A 21412-nucleotide genomic window follows, 5' to 3' on the forward strand; every position below is an offset into this window, starting at 1 on the left:
AATGGATGAAATGCCTGGTACAGACTTGAGAAGCTACTGAATTTAAATCCAACATACCCATTACATGTAACCACAACTAAAATTTCCAAGTTTTACTTTTCTTACCAAAACAATTCAGTTAACAGTTTAAAAATCACAGGAGAAATCTGAAAAGGAAAGGGTCTGCTATTGTGTAATTACCAACAATGAAATGAAAACAATCAATGCCTAATAACAAGGTATCTTTAGCCATATTTTGTATTTTACAAACTAAAGAAATTCTACTAGCCCTCTCTCTACTAATAAATCAAAATACTTTCAGAATAAGCAACACCAACTTCTCCATTTTCTTCTCCAATTAGGTCCACAGGACTACAGAGGGCAATCTAACAAATTAATGCTTCCTATTTCTTTTATCTTGGTTAAGTAACACGGCTACCCCCCTCCTCTCTACGATCCCAGTTCCCCTCCTATCAGAAAATAATAAAGCAACTTTTGAGGTAAAAAGGTCTTTTTCTATTCTCTCCCTTAGTCCAGATATGAAATGTTTCACAAATCTTCGGTTACTTTGGAAGTGATTTTAAGCTATTATCCAACTCCTGGCTGAGGGGCCAAAATGCAGAGGTTCACAAACTGTCAAGCTTTGAGGTCTATAATAACAAGTCTCTCTGTTTAAAAAGTAATCATTGAAATAATGTTCTGTTTTTAAGAGAAACAGAGTAAGATGGTGGTTGCTTTGGAAGGAGTGATGAACAGCAGACAGGGAACGGCATAAGCACAGATGAAAGTTCAAAGATAATAAAGAAGGGGGGAGAGCAAAAGAAACGGAGGGGTTGATGGCAGCATCTCTCTGCACAGTAGCTGACTTCCCACGAAGCAGGCAGGCTCCTGCACAAGTGTAACAGCGGTCACAAGTAGCCCACCTTTTACAAAGAGGCAGGGACATGATTTTCAAAACTGTGTACTTCTTTAAATCAACCCCAAAGAGGCCATTTAGGGTCCACTTCTAACTCCCCTGTTTGTTAAAATAAAATCACTTCTAAACTTTTTACAATTCCATTCACCCAAGAGAAGCAACTTTTACAGACCCTGAACACAGACTGAAATGAAGAGAACACAGGACACACACTATACGCCTGCTATGCTAATTCTAAAAGTGCAAAACGTGACTTCCTGACCACTCTGGCTATTGTAAGACAATTTTTTAATTGAAAAAAAAAAACTACACAACCTGCTATAAAATTGCTTGATTTTAAAAAATATTTGTCGAGCTAAAGTACAATATTTTATCAAAACAACCTTGTTGGAGTTTCTGCTCAGAAAGCAGAAACAATGTTTTAGGAACACAGACAAAATAAAATTGAAGAAAGACTTCTATCCACCTACTAGGCCTTTATCAGTGGTGCAGTTGGGTAAATGAGAAAAAAAAGTTAATGGAAGCTATTATTCTATTTTTTAACTCAAATGCTCACTACTGGCAACATATACTGTATTCAGGATGTTTGGTAAGCTATTACAAACACACTTTTTGATCCCAGGGAAAAAAACGACACAGACCAAAGACGAAAAAGGTTTCAGATCTAAACTGGCAGTAAATGAATAAAATTAATCCTACTTCATACTTAATGATCATTCCCCTCAATGACTGGTTTCACTTACCCGATACATACATACCTATAGATATATGTACCAACATACTAATGAATATATTTAAAACTCAAAAGTACACTTAAAAACTCAAAAAGCATTTAAAACTCAAATTCTTTTCCAAAAACTTAATTCTGAGATCACTGTAATGCAGAGACAAAGTATGGCTTTTCTCACAATCAACTTGTTCTCAGGCCCAGTTTCTAGGCTCAATATAGGTAACATATGATGATTAAATATAGAAAGAAAATAACAATTACTGAAAGAAAAAATCAGGCACCAAATGAGAGGAAATTTCACAAAGGAAAAATGCTCAAAATAAAAAGGCAGATAAACTGTGTCCATCATTACTAGAAAGCATTCCTATGCCACTTTTCTGTCTTTGAGGTTCTACATTTGTTTCCATGAGTTATGATACCAAGCATGTGTTCTCAAGTTGTCCTGGGCTGTAGACCCAATGGACTGACCAGCTGATTAGAATTCTGAACCTGTGTGTTGTAATACAATGCCTAATCTGCTACTGCCTTGATGCTAAGTGACCTACTGTAAATATCAATATCTTGGTGCAAAAAAATTCTTTTATCACTAGAGTTTTAAAAAATATAAAGTGCCCTGAAATACTTTTCAAAATCTCTGTAATAACTGACATACTCTCATCTATTTTATACTTCTCTTAGCAGTTTCCACAAACAAGAACTCATTAGGTCACTTTTCCCATCCATATCTTTTCTCATGACATTTCAGGAAAAAACTCTCTTTTCTAAGTTGTTCCATATTTACCCTTTTCCCATAAACTTTTAGTGGGACTGTAACAATAACAGCAGGCTTCTCTGGTGGCTCAGTGGTAAAGAATCCGTCTGCCAATATAGGAGACCTGGATTCAATCCCTAGGTTGGGAAGATCCCCTGGAGAAGGAAATGGCAATCCACTCCAGTATTCTTGCCTGGAGAATCCCACGGACAGAGGAGCTGGCAGGCTATAGAATCCACTGGGTCACAAAGAGTCGGACATGACTTAGCAACTAAACAACAATAACTGTAACAACGATAATCAAGCTTATAAAGTATCTTAAGACATCCCCATGTTATCTCATGTCAATCCAAAGAGGTCAATATTATTGTCCCTATGTCATCAGTAAAGAAAGTGAAAAGTCCAAGTGAACACCAGAATGCTTGGTATACAGCACTGGTACCCAGGTGTGTATAGTACCCTTCCATCACCCTCTCTTCTTCTTCCTAAACACCATAAAAAAACACAGCAAAAGGAATGAATGAATGTACAGGAGACATATTTGTTAAAAAGAGCTTAAATAATCAGTCCAAGGTCACACACTCAACATGAAGTGGTTGTACTGAGAGTCCAGGGGCTTCTCTGGTGGTTCAGATGGTAAGAATCCACCTACAATACAGGAAACCTGGGTTTGATCCTAGGTTGGGAAGATCCCCTGAGGGAATGGCGGCTACCCACTCCAGTATTCTTGCCTGCAGAATTCCATGGACAGGAATTCCTGGTGGGAGAGGAGCCTGGTGGGCTACAAGTCCATGGGGTCACACAGAGTCAGCTATAACTGAGCAACTAACACACACACACTGAGATTCCAACCCACAGGTCAGACTTGCAAGCTTAGGCTCTTCTCCAATTATGCAACATTTGTCTCAAACCCTGAGAAGAGAACAAGTCTAGAATTAAGGTTAATAATAGCTGAAAACAGCTACCATTTATTTAGTGCTTACTATGTGTCAGGCACTTATTTATTCCTTCTAACAACCTCAGAAAAAGAGTACTCTTATTTATTCAAACTTTACAGGTGAAGAAACTGAGGCAGGGGCACAGCAGATGAAGTGATCTGTCACAGAGCTAATACAAATCCAGACTGCACAGAGCACAGCCAGGATTTGAGCCTATGCAGACTGGCTCCAGCACCCCATACTCTTAACCACTGTGCTCTACTGCCATGCTAAAAACCTCCCTTCATTTGAACTGCCCGAAAACAAAACTTTTAACCTTTTCACAAAATTAGTAAATCGTAAGGCTTCATGCTTCAACTAATTCAGAGAAAACTAGTAGTGCTTTTCTAAGCATGCTCACCAGACTTTACAGGCACAGGAGATATGCCCCTGGTGACTAGATCACTGCAGTGCTCAGGAAGTAGCACACTGTAAATCAGGTTAAAAGCCCCCAGCCCATCTCCCTGCACACTCAGACCCACACTAACCATGCACTGCAAGATACAGGCAATTCAGAGACGTCCCAGTGAGATCTTCTATAAAATGAATGTCACCCTGGAAGTACCCAAGTGCATACAGTACCCTTCCATCACCCCATCTTCTTCTTTCCAAACACCATAAAAAACACAGCAAAAGGAATGAATGAATCTAAGCTACTTAAAAATCATAGCAAATGTCCAATGATAACTACAGATTTAAATGAGAAAAAAATGCAAAATTCTCAGTTTTGTAACTTGTCCAAATTCTACATTCAAAAAGCAGTAGGCCTCTTTGAAAGCCTCAATTCTTAGACTACGTTATTATCATATACGTGCCTTGAAGGGTGTCTAGAAAAGTCCATTTTTGCCTCAGATTCTACAAATCTTGATATGCGTATTTAAAACAAGATTCATTACTGTTGGATTACAAGTTACTGGGCTTTTACCCTAATATCTATTAATATGACAATGTAGTTAACAATATAAACAAAAATATTAAGCATGGATTTAATATTTGCAATATTAACATGGAATATACACAGAAAATAAATAGAAAAACAGGACTGGACATGGAGGTACTGAGAACTTGACACAATAAGAACAGGAACTATTGCAGCTCCCTCCATTGACATCGTAAAGTTGCCACATTTTCTGGGCTCTCTTTTGAATTAATGTGGCATCTGTTCCAAGTACAGCATGCTAACATTTTACTAAAAGATATTTTCATTCTACATTTGTATCTGGTTTGCTTTTATTTGAACTCCTGTTTTATTTCAGTGGTCATTATTTCCTTATACCAAGTTGTCAATTTGGCATTCCCGATCTATCTCCCTTGAGGACAAAAAGGGTGGCGAGGAACCATCAGCTTAAAACCCTCTAACAGCAATAATTACAATATGCTTTGCATATACATTAAATAAAGAGAATAAGCAGCAGAAAGATTTTTGTGGGCTTTTTAGTATCAGGTCCTGATAAGCTAACGGCATCTGTTCCTTTCAGAAAAAGAATTCTGCTCTGAGTTATGTGGGGGGAGCAGGGGGGAGTAGAAAACAAATACTAAATAGAATAATTCAAGTTACAAAGTTTGGTCTTCGTGAAATGATGATTTCAATAATTTGCACATATCCAACCCTATCGAGTGATAATTGCTTTTTAAGACAGCCTCAAAACTGCTGCAGCAACAAGCCAAATACAACCACTTGTACTTAACATGCATGCTGCATACTCCACAATGTTACGTCATATCAGGCACAGAGAAGACGCTTACCAAGCTATCCTGCGTTCTGTAAACTGCCTAACAACAACAGAAAAAGGCACTGCCATCTCCATAGTGGGAGTAGGAGCTGTCAGGGTAGGCCAGCCTTCTCCCTTTGGTCAACTCTGAAGAAAACAAATAAGGCCTATATTTCTGTCTTTTAAGCTAACCTCTCTCAAGGCCTTTACTCTCGATCATTCAGCCTTCACAGAAAGAAAGGCTGTTGCTTTAAAATTAAAAAGCTGTAAAAGATCACTCCAACTTAAGAGCCCCACACTTTGTACCAATGGTCCTCCAGGTGTCCCCATGGCTACCTCTCCTGCAGAAGAATGGCCTATCTAGGCCGCTAGTCTCCAAGTGGGTGCACCCACCCTGGGGAAAGAAGAGGGCCATGGGAAGAAATTACTACAACTTATATTTTTAAATCTCATCCTTTTTAAAATTTCTAATTTCCTGTATGTTTTATAACATGCATAAAATACTAGGTTCAGGAAATTATATATAAATACACATTTATGGGGGCCATAATATTTAAGTTTGGGTATACAGGTCAAGAAGACCAAAACTAGAATAAGAAAGGCAGGAAAATTAGGCTCTGCTATTAATATCAACTTACTCAAATTCTTGTCTCTGCCTCAGTTTTACCATCCATGGCATATACTGAATCCTTTGTGCATTTATCAAATTATTATGAGAAATAATAAAATACTCTCCAGAGCATAGTCTAAGCCACACAAAATGAAAAGCACCTAAGAAGCTACCAATGAGAGATAACCTTAACTTGGTTTGTTAAAACTAGTTAACTGCTACACCCTATCAGACCCAATTCTTAGAATTTTAAGGCCATGCTTTAGCACTTCACTAAATATGGATCTAAAGACCTACAAAGCACTTTAGATAAGAGCACATTCTAGAATTAGAAAGACACATTTTAAACTTTTATAATGAAAAACTTATTATCCATAAAAATTTTCAACTTAAAAATTACAAAGGTGAATTATTAATATAACCTTATCAACAAGTCAAAACTCTCAAAGCTAGAATCAAAAGATATTTACTGCAGATTATAAGGTCTTTAGAATGCTTTTTAAAATATAAATAACACCAGAAAAAATGAATTATTGGTACTCATTAAATTATTGGCACTTCCAATTATTAACCTTTTTTCTTTCTTTTTTTTTTTTTTACTGCTTTAAAAAATGCTGGGTTACCAGTATAGCATTCAAAGGTGATTGAGTAAGTAGGGTTAGGGATGAAGGTGAGGTCAACCAACACTAATTCCTAGGCAGGATATCTGTATGCCATATCTGTACGCCCATTAAGCTGTACTGGTTTGAGTTTCTATTTATTAAAACAGCACAAGTATTTTCTTGGTTTTAAAACTCTACTGTATAAATGTTGAATGAACCCCTCCTAACAATCGGAAAGAGAGACTACAATTTTTTTTAAAAAGTTATCTGAAACCACAACTGATCTCCTTATAAATAACTACCAGAATAAACTAACGGAATTTAAAATTCTGAAGTGATATTTCCTAATTTACTTGTGCAGGACAGAAAACAATGTTTTCATTGTACTTAAGATGACATTTTAAATTTTTAAAAAATAACTACAACCATTTCTAATGGTGGCATAGTGGTCAAGAATCAGCCTGGCAACGCAGGAGATGCAAAGAGACAAGGGTTCAATCCCTCTGTTCAGGAAAATCCCCTGGAGTAGGAAATGCCAACCCACTCCAATATTCTTGCCTGGGAAATCCCATGGACAGAGGAGCCTGACGGGCTCCAGTTCTTGCGTTCACAAAGAGTCGGACACAACTGAGCACGCATGCAACTCAACTCAAACAAAAAGAACTTAAATACTTTCTGTCCCACAGGTAATAATCAGTCTAGGGCATTGGAGGTTTACAGTCTTAATATACAAATCTTACCTACCTCTCTCCTTCCAACCTCACTACCATTTCCCATCTGAGCCTTATTTTCAAAAACAAGCCAAAGTTTTTAAAATAGCCACCCGACAAAAATAAACTTTAAGTATGATGGTATAATTTTACTTATTTTTAAAATGTATATACATTACACATGGGGCTTCTTTGGTGGCTCAGTGGTAAAGAATCCGCCTGCCAGTGCAGGAGACATGGGTTCAGTTCCTGAGTCAGGAAGATTCCCTGAAGAAGGAAATAGCAACCTGCTCCAGTATTCTTGCCTGGGAAATCCCATGGACAGAGGAGCCCAGCGGGCTACAGTCCACAATGGGGTTGTAAAAAAGTAAGATACAACTTATCAACTAAACAACATTATACATAGTTAAATACACAGGAAAAATTTAAAGTAGATGAGAATGGGCTAACTTCTGTTTTCTACTTTACACATATCTGTATTGCAAGTATTACTTTTATAACTCCAATTTTCTGCCTTTTGATGTTTTTAAAATATTAAAACAAACTATTAAAAGAAAGGACACTTACCATCCTACCCTCTAAAATACTGACAGTTACCTAAGGACTGATTGAAATAGCTAATGTAAACCATCTGCACCTACTAAGAAAATGGATAACCTACCATGCTACAGTGCCCAAATTGCAACCTTTAAGAAATAGGTACTACACCCTACTCCACAGCAAGCACTGCGCTTTGCAAAGGGCACACAGTGATGGACAGGACATAGGTAGTGTGTGCTCAGTCATGTCTGATTCTTTGCAACACCATGGACTGTAGCTCACCAGCCTCTTCTGTCTACGGAATTTTCTAGGCAAGAATATGGGAGTGTGTTGCCATTTCCTACTCCAGGGGATATTCCTGATGCAGGGATCGAACCCACATCTTTTATGTCTCCTGCACTGGCAAGTGGATTCTTTACCACTGAGCCACCTAGGACATGAAATACTATCCCAAATGCCTTCATTTCCATTCCATTCCACTGCTTACTATTCAACCTAACCCAACAAAATCAGATGAAACATTCTTAAAAGGATATGTCAAAGCTGTGGCCATTTTGGTAGATTGAAAACTCCTTTAGTAATGCACTTGCTAAGCTTCTACAGGAATTACAGAGCTTAGTACAGCATTACAGACACTTAAAAGGAGGGGCTCTGGAATCAAACTTGGGCTTGAATTAATATTGTATCATGGCTATGTATGTGATCCCAGGGAAGCCTTCATTTCCTCATCTGTAAAATGGGGGTAGGTTAACAACAGTAAATCCTCAGAACATTGATGTGAGGACTAAAATTAACTGAGACACTGTATGTAAAAAGGCTAGTACTAAACATACTAACAAACACACTAAACACATAATAACAGATAACCCTAAAATACAAAAACTGTTCACCACTTGCCAAATATTTAAAATCTTATATATATATGCCCTTCCCCCAAGAACAAATGTATGTATTTGTTTAAGTTTGAATATTAACACATTTTTCAACATAAAAGGCCATAATTGAAACTTTTCAACAACGTAACACACAGTATACTTACAATATTTTTATATATATACACACAAACACAGCAGTGCATATTGTCAAGAACTACACTGCAAACACGTTAAGAACTTGTCTGTTGGCCATGGTGGGGGAGGGTGATCCATATCACCAATTATGATTCTAACTCATATATTTAGATTCTATAAATATTAACATTGTTAACATAATACAGACAAATATCTTAAAATCCAGCCATCTATTAGTGATTAAAAACTCAAATTTTTATGTACTTCTTTAGTCTATAAAGTACATTCATGAGTATCATTTCATCCTTTTAGGAATACAGTGAAGCAGGCCTTCACCATTATCCCGATTTTACTACAGTACTGGGAAAATTAAAGCTCAGCTAGGATGAATTTCCCAAGAGTGTACAGCCAGTGACAGGACTGGTCTTAAACCCAGGTCTTCTGACACTATCACAACTGTTTCATTTACAAGTGGTCTGGGACACTTCATTTAAAAAAAGATAGAAAACTGTGCTCAATAATTCAGGTGTGTCAGAGGACTCTATAGATAATTACACATGGCTGCCCAGTTTCACTCCTCTTACATCCTCTCCTTATTTCCAACTTTAGTGTGTAACTATAAAATGTAGATAAGAATTCATCCAAACTTCCTGCACTGGCCAAGTAACACCAGAGACAATTTCTCCCTTATACTTAGCCATTAGAATTTAACATCTTTGTAACCACTGAATTAATTTCATTTTAATATTAGGTCTTAAAAAGATGAATTAATATAAAATAAAACCATTCATAATGTAGAAGCATATCAGACCAGATTCCATAAATTTATGACATATCTAAAAAATCTAACGTCTAAACTACAAATATTAACCAGTTTCAGTACACCTTTATGAGGAAAAAAAAAGATTAGTATTATTACAGTGGAATGGGTTGTTGTATAAATAAGTACTTGAATAATTACTACTAAAGGCAGAGCTTTCTTAAATAAACACAGCAGCCCTCAGCAACAGCATTCGATGAACTCTAATAGACAGTGGTCAAGGAGGTAACAAAGACACTTCCCTGATTCTACATACACTCAGACTAAGGCACATAGACCACACCTTATGCCTACATTTTCCAATATTCCCAGGTGTCCCTTTTCCTTTTCAAAAAGCTAAAAGCCATGTAGATAAAAAATTATCCTCAAACAATTTCAAGAGCTGAAAAGAAGTTCATGTCCTAAAAGAAAAATAACGTAAAGACTTACGACGTCTTTGAACCTAACATTTTAAGTCCATCCCACAGACCTGAAACTACATTCTCTTTTTGAGGCTGCTCACTGGCCTCCAATACATCAATCCTGTAACACTGTGAATGTGGTGATAGACTGTTTCATGCTTCTAAACACGGCAGAATTTTTCCAAGGTTACATACACTGTGACGCGAGGAAATTTTGACAGCACCTTATTTTCATTTATCAACTAGTTTGGATGTTCTAACAGTGCAAACATTAACAAAGAAATTTTCATTATCTTTTGAACTTTCTAAAATCAACCAAAGGCCATGGCACAGTGGCAAAGAGTTCTGAATCGGCAAAGCTGAATCCCGGAGAAACCAGCTACTAGCTGGCTGTCCAGAGAAGGCAATGGCACCCCACTCCAGTATTCCTGCCTGGAAAATCCCATGGACGGAGGAGCCTGGTGGGCTGCAGTCCATGGGGTCGCTAAGAGTCGGACACGACTGAGCGACTTCACTTTCACTTTTCACTTTCATGCATTGGAGAAGGCAATGGCAACCCACTCCAGTGTTCTTGCCTGGAGAATCCCAGGGACGGGGGAGCCTGGTGGGCTGCCGTCTATGGGGTCGCACAGAGTCGGACACGACTGAAGTGACTTAGCATAGCTGGTTGTCTGACTTGGGGCATATATCACTTAGGGAGAAACTGAGGTGTGAAGACATTTTATGTATGGCAAAAAATTCTAAGGAACTGCCACATCATTACTATAGACCAAAAATCTCAAGGTCTGTTTAGAACATCCTGAGTTTCTGATCAAATAAATAATAATGTAAAAAGAGAGGGAAAAATGTAAATCATGATATTTTAAAAAATAACAATAAACACTACTACTAAACCTACTACTAACCATATACATTTATTGAGACTTTATTATGTGCCAGGCACTGTGCTAAGCACTTTCACAGATTTTAACATTTAATCCCTACAACACTGACACTAGATAAGAAAGTATTAGAACCCTCAAAAGGACAGAATTTTTAAATTTACAAATGAAAATATAAACAAATTACACTGTTTTTATAACTTTATGTTTTTCTCTACTTTTCAGCCTTTAGCTTTGAGTATTAAACTTACATTAAAATTACAATTATTTTCAGGACTTTGTCTTCCATTTAAAGAATACTGAGACTCAAGATGTTGACAATCATTACAGAAGAGTAAAAACTTCTACTTAAATTCTGGCACAAAAATAACCCTTCCATCCAACTTAGCTGTCCCCATTCAAAGAAAGAACTGCGTATGTATCAGGCCCTACAATAACAGTCTTCTAATTCTAATGCCCACACTAGCAATCAATTAATGCTGTAATTATAAAGAAATCTGTATCATCACAAACAACAAAAAAAGTTACAACTGCTAAGTCAAGTTTTGAGTATATATACATATGTATGCTATTCTACATGTAAATCTTTTAGCAACTGATTTTAAAAAACAGCTAATGCATCTAAGGTAAAATCACACTAGGGTGTTTCTGAAGACTCACTTTAGAATACTAGCAGCATAATAATCATGACATTAGCAATCAAACTTTACTTAGCAGAAAGTTCTTAGAAGCTTTGGGAAGCTGTGTATAAAATGGAGTAGACAGGAGGGAAGGGTTCCCTGTGCTGTTAAAATCAACTACAGGTCCCAGCATGCAATGCTCTATTCTGGAGCTAGGCAAAAAACTGCACTGCATCTTGGGATTTGTAGTAAGTAAACGATTTCACCCTATCACAGTAAGTTTTAAGAAACTCTGAACTATCTAGCACAATCTGACTAGATCTTATTATCAGGGCCTAGTCAAATCTACATATAATTTGTCTGTTCTCTGCCCTAGCACAGATTCTTTACTACATCAGAAAAAAAGTATCAATTAACATTTAGATGAACATTTTCACGTTAGAAAAACAGAATAACTGTATAAAAGAAATCCGTAAAAAGCAAAAAGATGTGACACAAATTTAAAATGATATTTAAAGATACAACTTTCAAAACAATTGCTTAAATTTTATCAGTTTCAAAGCTTTCTATCCCCTATACCCCAAAAAAGTTTTAATTGTTTTATCAGGTTTTCTCTTAACAGTCTTTCAAGCTACATTTTATAAATAATTTTTCTTGAAGAAAATTCTCACAAGAAAACATTTTCCATACTTTCATACTGCCCACTAGGCCCACTGGGAAATACATTCTTACAGTAGACACATAAAACCATCACACACAACAACAACAACAATACTTAAGTCCCTCTTTTGACGAGTCCTTACTATTTACCCCCTCCACTTCTCACCCTTCATTTCACATACACATCTGTTTGTGAAAAGAACACTTAGGAAAATACCAATTACAGATCCATTTCTCTCATCCACTGACCTTTTCCAGAAATACGGAAGTTGTTTTTTTTTTTTTTAGAAGCTATCAATGACATGTCCAAACCCAAGTGGGTAACTTTGAGCTGTAATATATGTATATAATTTCTACACACACTCTCATTTTCTGCAACACTGAAGGAGGAGGCAGGGAAAGAACTAAGTGCAATCTGCATTAGGAGGCCTAACACAGGTGGTGGGTTATTTTCAGGCAACAGCACCTTCACAAACATGTTGTGGAATACAGTCCAAGAAATTCCTAACAAGGAAAGATAAGCTGGCACACAAATTTAACACAATCCAGCTAAAAATCACCTGCAGCACATGCTACTACATTTCACCATAAAAGTGACAGGCTACTAGAGGATCTGAAGCTTCATCAATACAACATACTGTCCATAAGGCCAGAGAGAGCAGTTGCCATGGTTACTATCACCCACTTTTATCAGGAAATTATTGTCATTACTCTGAAGTTTTTGGTACTTATTTAAAATTTTAAAAAACAGTCTAGGGTTCTGACTGTTAATTGAGTCAGAGAATCAACTACTGTTTGATTTGTAAGTATGCTGCTTTAGAGATCCACATGGTTAACAATACTTGGATCTGCAGCAGAAAAAAATCAATTCCTCTCTGCTGCTCCTTCTCCTCAAGTACTGACAGTTTGTATTCTCAATGCAGCCAAAACAATAAAACAAAACCCATCTTTTTGGCTTCTGTGTTTAAGTTATTTTTCTCCCCTAGGCCCACAAACAAAGTCAAAATATAACCTAGATCACCAACCTGTTAGGCCCCATCCCTTTCCTATCTCCAAATTATCAGTTCACTTTTTTGTCTACTTTAAAAAGCAGAAAAACATTTCCATAGATGATTCCAAAATATAGGAAAGAATAGTTTCCTCCAGCTGAGACCTGCTCACTATTTTTTCTTTAAAAAGGGGGCAGAGGTGTGCAGTCTGCAGTGTGTTGGAGGGAGAGAAATGGAGGGGCATTCAAACTGCCTAACAAGTGTCTAGTGTAAGAAAGTTGCTTTAGAAAAACTCAAAGGATGACTGAAACACAGATTATCTCTTAAGGGGAAGAGTTCACCACCTTCCCAGTTTTAAGACTCAATTGATAGACAAGCAATATAAGAGTTATTCCTAACGAACGGTCTATTTCAACATTCTCACCAAAGGTAACTGTTCAAAAATTCAATACACAAATAAGATGATATGAAAGCCCACGAAACAGTACGGCCACATGCACACACACAATACAAAGAAGGAAACATATGCTACTGAAGAAATAAATATCAACAATAATTTGCATGCAGTATTAACATATTACTTTAAAAAAAACACCTCAAAACAGCAAAAATACACACCTGGTAAAGTTAGAAAGTGATCAAAATACATTGCTATGCTCCTGAAGAATATTTAAGGCCTACGAAAAAAAGCCCATGTACAAAAGTTCTGAGAAGTCAACATAAATCATTAATATTTCCCAGCACAAATTAATATGAAGATTCAAACATGTTTCAAGAAATCAGCTCTGAATATAGATATAAATGATTTCTGTCAAAGGTTAGAGACCTAAAACTATAACCCCTTCCTTTTCTCTCTTTGAACAGTAATTAAATACAAAAGACTTCAGCAATAAAATATTAAGGATCCAAAATTTAAAAACGCATTACTAAAACCTTAATGTCAGTATTTCCTCAAAAAAAAAAAAAAAACTTTAGTGTTCACTGTCTAGGATGAAAACATTAATATTACCCTGAGAAGTTTCATTTTTATCTCACAGTTAAATGTTTTTCTCACCCTTCACTGAAGCAAGTTTCTATGTTTAATTTCTAGTTGCGGTTATTTCATAAAGACTAGTTAATTCTAAAATTTAGGATACTATACCTTTTGATATGTTCACAAAATAGGAACTCCCCATTATCTATATGTTACTTTATTTCAGTCCAAATGTATGATTAGAGTCTATAAGAAAGCCAGAACTCAAAGTTCTGAGTTTTAAACTTCTAAGTTATTTTGACACCAAAAATATTTCAGTGCACTCCTCTAGATTTGAGTAGTCATTTCCTCACGCATTCCTTCTCAATTAGAAAAACAAAAATGATACACACAGGTACCTAATACTAATGCATACAGATACATGTCTTTTTCACTCTGAACAAGTCTGAATGGTTTAGTTAGCAAGAATTTTTCAGAAAGTTAGCAGGATCAGTCAAAACAATCAAAATATTAACCATGACATCTGTTACTCTGTGTATTACGAAGTCTATAGAAAAACACAGGAACTTTAAAATAATCACTAAAATCAACTACTATCACATCAATGGAGAATGAAGAAAAACTTTAACAGGAGATACACATTTCACAGGGTCTACAAAAGGAAAAAATGATCTTTTTTTTTTTTTAATTAGGGGAAACTGCCTAGACAGCATTTTTAAACAAAGCTTCAATATTCCAACAAAGAGCTTTTTGGTAACCACAGCAGTATTAAAAAAAAGTTCATAAAGTGTTCTGGGTGCACTTTTAATGCACTCGTTTCCCAAATCATATGAATAAAGTTAATATTTTAAAGCCAGGAGCTTCTGCCCATGTATTAATTAGCCACCTATCTCAACAACTTAACATCTGCATGGCTTCTGACAATTTACAAAGAACTTTCACATGTATTATATCATTTGATCTTATTGAGAAAAAAGTACAGCATTATTTCCAAAAAACAAACAAAATTCAAAGCAAGTTCATCAAATTTGCTACACATTCTTAAGTTTTTAAAACTTTGATATAAAGCTTTACAAGCCACCACAGTACCATAATATTTCCAGTGATAAATCAATTCACCTAACACTAACAAGAGTTTCAAAGGACCATGTGCTATAAATGCTATGAAAATACTTCCATCTTTATGCAATTATTGTTGTGTTACTAACAGCCATATCAGCAATGACCTATACCCACAGACAGAACTTTACTTCTAGTTCAAGAATCTCAGTCTTGGGAGGCCAACTCAAACACATTAACTGCATGTATTTATAAAGTTGAGGGCCTAAGAATTTATGTATTAGGATTACTGTCCACAGATGGGAAGAAAAAAAACACAGAAAGTCTAAGAATTTTTCCATACAAATCTCCCTTTCCAATAATAGTTCAAGTACTCTATACCTCACTCAATATTATAAAGATGACCTCAAAGTCAAAAGTCCCAAGTCATATTAACTACTTTTGTTTATAGCCATCCACAGCACGTAATTTTTAAAAACATGTTCAACACTCCACTCACCAATATGAGAGTAACTCCAATATGAGACTAATTATTTTCCAAGCAAAATATTTCTAACAGTACTCTGTACCTAAGGGCAGCATCCTTAAGCTGTCCACCATAAGCAATCTACTTTGTGTAATATTGTAAGCAGGTAAAAAGCAATCACAAATTTCAGCTTCTAATAGCGAATGCAATTTTTCAATGGACTTACTCAAGATCTTTCTGGAATTTTAAGGTGTTAATCCTGTTGCTTAGCTGAAGCTAAGTAGAGCTGTAATAAGTAGCAAGACCCTTACAATTCAGAGGTTTCCTTTATCTTGCTGCAGCACCTCCTGCTGGATAGCATTTAGAGTTCTTCATGTAAGCAGAAGAAGAGTATTTCTGAGGCAGCTCTTCCAGATGACTGAATGGGAACAAGGATGGATGGACCCTTCAAAGCTAAAAGAAACAGGGGCCACCCAACACTTACACCTCTTAAAAATAAAATCTGGCAGAGGCAGGGGGCTTTTTACTTTTCCAGTTCCATAAAGACTCACCTGGGAGTTCTAAGTGCAATAAGCTTAAATAAAGCTTGCAAAATTATCTTAAAACTATGTTAAAAATCTTCTGAAGCATTCAAGCGAAAAGACTATTAAGACCATCCAAGCAACATCAGTCATATTGCAAATACTATTACCTTAAGAAAAGCAAAAGTATGACATAAAGAAAAGCACCTGGAACATTTTTAACGTGTTAGCCAGAAACTTGTTTGAAGAATTTTCTGCACTATTACTGTACTCTTCATTTAAGGATAGTTGTATCTACAAAAGTTTTAAGTACAGAATTTTTTCATAAACATGAGCATAACTGCAAACAAAAACTTCCTTTTTGCCATCAAAAGATGTGTCCTGAGATTTTAAAATGCATTCTTAAACATTTTAAATGGACCTTAATAAGCCAGTTTTAAGCCCACAACGTAGATTCCATATATAAACATAAAGAGAAAAAAAGAACAGAAAAGGACTTACCAAAATCAAAATGAATAATAGTATTTCCAGTAAAAATGTAGTAACAGTTTCCTACAATGCTGTGAAACCAAGTAAATTGTGAAACTTAGGAAAAAAAGGGGGCTGGGGGAGGGGGCTAGTCTTCAGAAAGCAAAAGAAAAGCTGACCTATTTATTTCTACTGCCCAAACGTGAGTGAACATCAGATGTAAACAAACCCAACATAAACGCTGAAAAGTACACTTCGATGTCTTAGCCCCAGTTTCAGTCCCTTTAGCAGGCCCTCAAGGAAGCTACAGATGTTGGTGAGTACCCTCTCTAAAAGGAGATATTCAAGCTCTGCGCCCTAAAGAACCCCTTTAAAGTGTGCCTATGAAAAGGCTTCCTTCCTAGAGTGCATAACTGCTTTAAAAAAAAAAAAAACTTTCATCACTCCAATTAATCTGATTCTAATATTCTGCTATCAATTATTAATATATAAATGTTCTTCCTTCTCCAACGTCCCCAGCTCAAGCATCTACATTCCTGACCCTAAAAAGCACAGCTCGCACCCCAGCTATGGAGCAAATCTTTGAAAACCAAAATAGAGCCACAAAGTTCACTGTCAAGGCCAGTGCTGAGGCCCGCACACGCCCGGACCTTCACTCACATTTTAAATTCTAGAAAGCCATACTTGCAGAGACATCATTTAAAAACAACACAATGTGGACGTGCGGAGTAAGATCCTCTACTTCAAGACCTAAACAAAGAATATTTCAACATATGACCGGAATATGATGACACCAGATTCACCAATGAAAACAAAACCTGCCTACAATTAGCAGTCGTGCCCTCATCTCGACAACTCAACTACTTAGAAATCACTCTCGGCACATCTGCACCCCACAACCGGCGTGTGGCCTTCTCCGGGGGTGCAAGCCACAGACAAAGTTGAAAAGAGACATTCTTCCCCCCGGTGCCCAATCTCGACATCGACCCCTCCCCTGTCAGGACCACCTTGCTGCTACCCACCATCGCGAACGTGGTCAGGGGAGAAAAAAAAAAAAAAAGAAAGAAATCCTAGCAGCACCGCTCAGCAGAATAAAGAGACCAAAGAGAGGATGACGAGAAGTGTTGGGAACTGCGTGCACGACGGGGCTGGACCAAACGGAAAGAGTCCCACTCCGCGTGCCCCTCCCCCCGGCGGGGGCGCGGGCGGGGGAGGGGCGGCCGCGGCCCCTTCTCTTGCCGGTCCCGGCCCGCTCGGGGTACCGGGGGCGCCCCGCGGCCGCGGGCGGCGGGGGCGAGTGCGGGAGGGCCGGCCCCGGGGTGAGGGGTGCAGGCAGACTCTCCGGAATAACAAGTTGCAGAAGAAGAAGAATAAGCGGAATTTCCCCAACGCTGCTCCGGCCACCCAAGACAAATGCACCAACACACATACACACTCACACACACACACTCGGGCCCGGCAGCGTCAGCAGCCGCAGCTTTTTTTTTTTTTTTAAACCAGATCCCTCAGTCATCAAACAAGATGGTTTTCCAAAAAAAAAAATTAAATAAATAACCATAATAAAAACTTCCCCCCGACAGCATCCCGAGGGGGTGGGGGGTGGGGTAGTGAAAGAGCCCCGGCGACCATCCCCGGGCCGAGGGGAGAGCGCCCGAGGGGGCGGACGAGGCTCCGCGCCCCCCGCCCCCGCCGGCCGCCCCCCCCACTCCCCGGCCCCCCGCCGGGACAATGTGACACCCCCCTCCCCGCCACCCCCGGCGCGCCGCCTCTGTCACCCGCTCCGGCCCAGCACTCAGCGCCCAGGCTCCCGAGGCTGCTCATAAACTTACTTCCAATTTATCCTGGGGAGGGGTGGAGGGCAGAGGGGAGGAAGGGGGAGACCAGGTTTTTCCATTGTCTTTTTTTTTTTGGTTGGTGGGGGGGATGGAATAGGAAGGGCACGCAGGGGGAGGGGGGCGCCCCGAAGGGGAAGTTATTGCTCAAATCTCAAGTTGACTGAGGGGTCCTGGCGAGAACACCCCCCGTTTCCCTCCTCCCTCCCACACACCCCTCCCCTCCCCCTCCCTCCTCCCCCCACCCCACAACAAACTCCAAGCAAGCAGCCCCCTGTTCCTCCCAGAGACAAACACCAGAGACAAGACAGAGAGAGAGAGAAGAGAGAAGAGAGAGGGGGAAGGGGGGAGGGAGGGGAAACAGAGCTACTCCAGAAAAAAAAAAGAGAGAGAGAGGAGAGGAGAGTGAGGAGAAGAGAGAATGGAAAAGCTGGGATACTGCACCCTCCTGCTGCTGGCTGGCTGTCCCCCCTGGCAGCTGGAGGCAGGAACTCTGAGCAGGAGAAGCAAGGAGGAGGAGGAGGAGGGAACTCTTCTTCATGGGGAGGGAGGGAAGGCGCTGGAGCGGCTGCTGCTGCTTCTCTGCTGCTCTGGGCCTCTCGCACTTTTTAGATATTAGTGTGTTAAGATGGTAGGTTGTTCCCCTCTCCCTCCTCCTCCTCTCTCTCTCCCTCTCTCCCTCACTCACTCTCTCTCTCTCTCTCCCTCTCTCTCTGGGCTGTTTCTTTCCTCCTCTTCCCCAGGCAAGGGGGGGGTGGGGAGGAGGGGGTGGGGGGGGAGGAACTGGATCCTCCTCCTCGTCCAGGAGAGACACACACACACACACACACACAGGCCCCGGGCCGGAACGGGAGGGCAGAAATCAGAGCAGCAGGAGAGAAACTGTGGGAGACAAACAAGCCCAACTCTTCATCCTCCTCCTCCTCCTCAGCAGCGGCGGCGGCGGCGGCGGCGAGCACCACCAGCCCATTCACCACCCGGCCCCGGGCCGCAGCACCTCCGCCGCCTCAGCCCGGGGATCCCTCCGCCCAGGCCCAGACACACTCTCGCCCGCGCGGGAGCCCGCCGCGCGGCCCCGCCGGCCCGCCGCCGCCGCCGCCGTGCGCGCCCCCGCCGCTCCCGAGAGCCGGGCGAGAGGGACTGAGGCTGAGGAAAGCGGGGACGAGGGCGGGGGGGGGGCGGGGGAAGGAGAGGAGGCGCCGGGGTAGAGGGGCACGGGCGGGGGGGCGGGGGCCGCCGGGCGGAGTTGTACGGCGGCCGGCCCGGGCCGCCCCCCCGCCGCACCTCCCTCCCAGCGGCTCCCGGGGAAGCACGGGCCCCTCACCTCCCCCGGGGGGGGTGGGGGGAGACGGCGGGAGGGGCGGCGGGGGGCCCGCGGCGGCGCTCGGGCGGGCGGACTACTTGACGTGTCGGTGCGGCGAATTTATTTCACTTTGCCTAAGGAACGGGGTGTGCTGCGGCCCCCATTGCCTAGGGAAAAAACCCGGATGTAAAGTGAGTGAAACTAAACTAGAGTGAAGTAGGGCAGCGGCAGCCAAACTCCAGTGCAGCGGCGGCGGCGGCGGCGGCGGTGGTGATGGGGCTGAGCACCGAGCGGCCAAACTCCGGGGCCGCCGCAATGATGGGCCCGTGCAGCGCTGCAGCTCGGCACCCTAGGAGCTGCAGCTGAGGCGAGGCCGGAGCCCGCTGCGGCCGCCACTCCCCCCGCAACCCCCAGCACCACCACCACCACCAACTCGGCGGCCCGAACCCAACTCCCCCCTCCCGTCGGCAGGAGCTGCAAAAGGGGCTTCGGAGCGGCCCCAACTCCCTCCAGTGCAACAGCAGTTTGGAAGCGGGGGGGGGGAGCCTTGGAGGGCAGGGACGGAGAGAAGTGAGGGGGGAAGCACTGCAATGGGGGAGCGTGGTCCAGGCAACAGGAGAAAGATGCCACCTCAAGTCGAATGCAACATGCAATCCCCGGCCGCCGCTCGCTCGCTCGCCCGCTCCCTCCCCTCGCCACCCCGCCCCCTTTCCAAATAACTACCCTTGAACCACTTTATTAGCCACACTCCGTCCCACACTCGCTTCGGGGAGGGGCGGGGGCCGGGGTCCTCGCTCACCTTTATTTATTGCCGCTTTCTCCCCCCCCCCTCCATGTTTTTTATTCCTAAGTTCTTTTGTTCTAAGGGGGATGATGGCATTTACTTTTCTGCTTTGTGTAGCAGGGCAATCACTGGGAATCGGCCACGTATAATCCGGCGGTTTGTCATATTTTATTAGTGAAAGTATTTTATGCCTATTCTGCCTCCAAGGACTGTAACATGGAGAACTGCAGCGAGGAGAAAAAACATCAGAAGAATTCTTGTTTTGAGAGATTTCTTGGCGGGGCGCGGGGGAAGGCTTTTTTTTTTTTTTTTTTTTCTTTTCCAGGGGGTTTATTTAGATTTTCAAATCGATAGTTTTCAACTTAGAGCTGAATGTTTTTGTATGGATATATTACTAGATTCTAAAATAATACCTAACCACGAAAAGGAAAAAACAAAAGTCCAAAAATCTTAGATTTTTTTTTTTAATACCTACTGGGCGGTGATTATTATCTGTTCTGTTCAGCACGCTGGACTTAACGTAGTGTTGGCCTTCGAATGTTAAATAACAATAAGCCCCAACCTCAACTGAATACAAATGGGGGGTGGGGGTGGTTTTGTTTTTAAGGCTCAGCACTTTTGTAGCATCTGCCACTACGCATTTTTCAGGCATTGATTAGCCATGCAACTCCCATAGGCATGAAGTCCAGTTTTTGCAGATAAAGAGCAACAGTGGTGAGACGATTTGCTCAAAGTGAGTCATTGACAGAACCAGAAATAGTCTTGGACTCTATTTGTTACTTGTCACATCTTTTATATTAAATACTACTTCCCTCAAGAAGTAAACAGTATTTAAAAATAAATGGACGTTCTTTATCCTGTTATGTATTTCCACCAGAGGTGCTTTGAGATCCCTGGACATGCAAGCATTTTTTTATTTCTGCAAAATTAAGTTTCATTTCTCAATAAAAAGCAATTTTAAAAAATTCTGATTTCTTAACGCTAAAGGATAAATAAAATTATGGGCTTTATTTTACATGTGTAGCCCATTTAGTGCTCTGAGCTTTACATTAAAAAAAAAAATTTTCATAGCAGAGTGTAAGAGTTTGAGATCGAAAA

The 21412-nt window shown here is 40.5% G+C and overlaps 1 protein-coding gene across 14 annotated transcripts in view; it reads right to left on the minus strand.

Annotated features, from left to right (window-relative positions):
* The window catches only part of PHF21A (PHD finger protein 21A), a 195852-nt gene extending 175651 nt beyond the window's left edge, over positions 1 to 20201 (minus strand). For 2 of the 14 annotated variants that reach the window (XM_055546961.1, XM_055546966.1), the window contains exon 1: positions 18672 to 19226. The gene's annotated coding sequence lies outside the window, so the exon portion shown is untranslated. Of the gene's footprint in view, positions 1 to 13526; positions 13586 to 15632; positions 15860 to 16428; positions 17877 to 18671; positions 19236 to 20160 lie in introns of those variants that run through there. The other 12 variants (XM_055546956.1, XM_055546960.1, XM_055546962.1 and 9 more) reach the window with 11 other exon arrangements.
* Positions 20202 to 21412: the final 1211 nt, after the last annotated feature.

The sequence above is a fragment of the Bubalus kerabau genome, chromosome 15 (assembly GCF_029407905.1).
Source record: "Bubalus kerabau isolate K-KA32 ecotype Philippines breed swamp buffalo chromosome 15, PCC_UOA_SB_1v2, whole genome shotgun sequence".
Classification (NCBI taxonomy): Eukaryota; Metazoa; Chordata; class Mammalia; order Artiodactyla; family Bovidae; genus Bubalus; species Bubalus kerabau.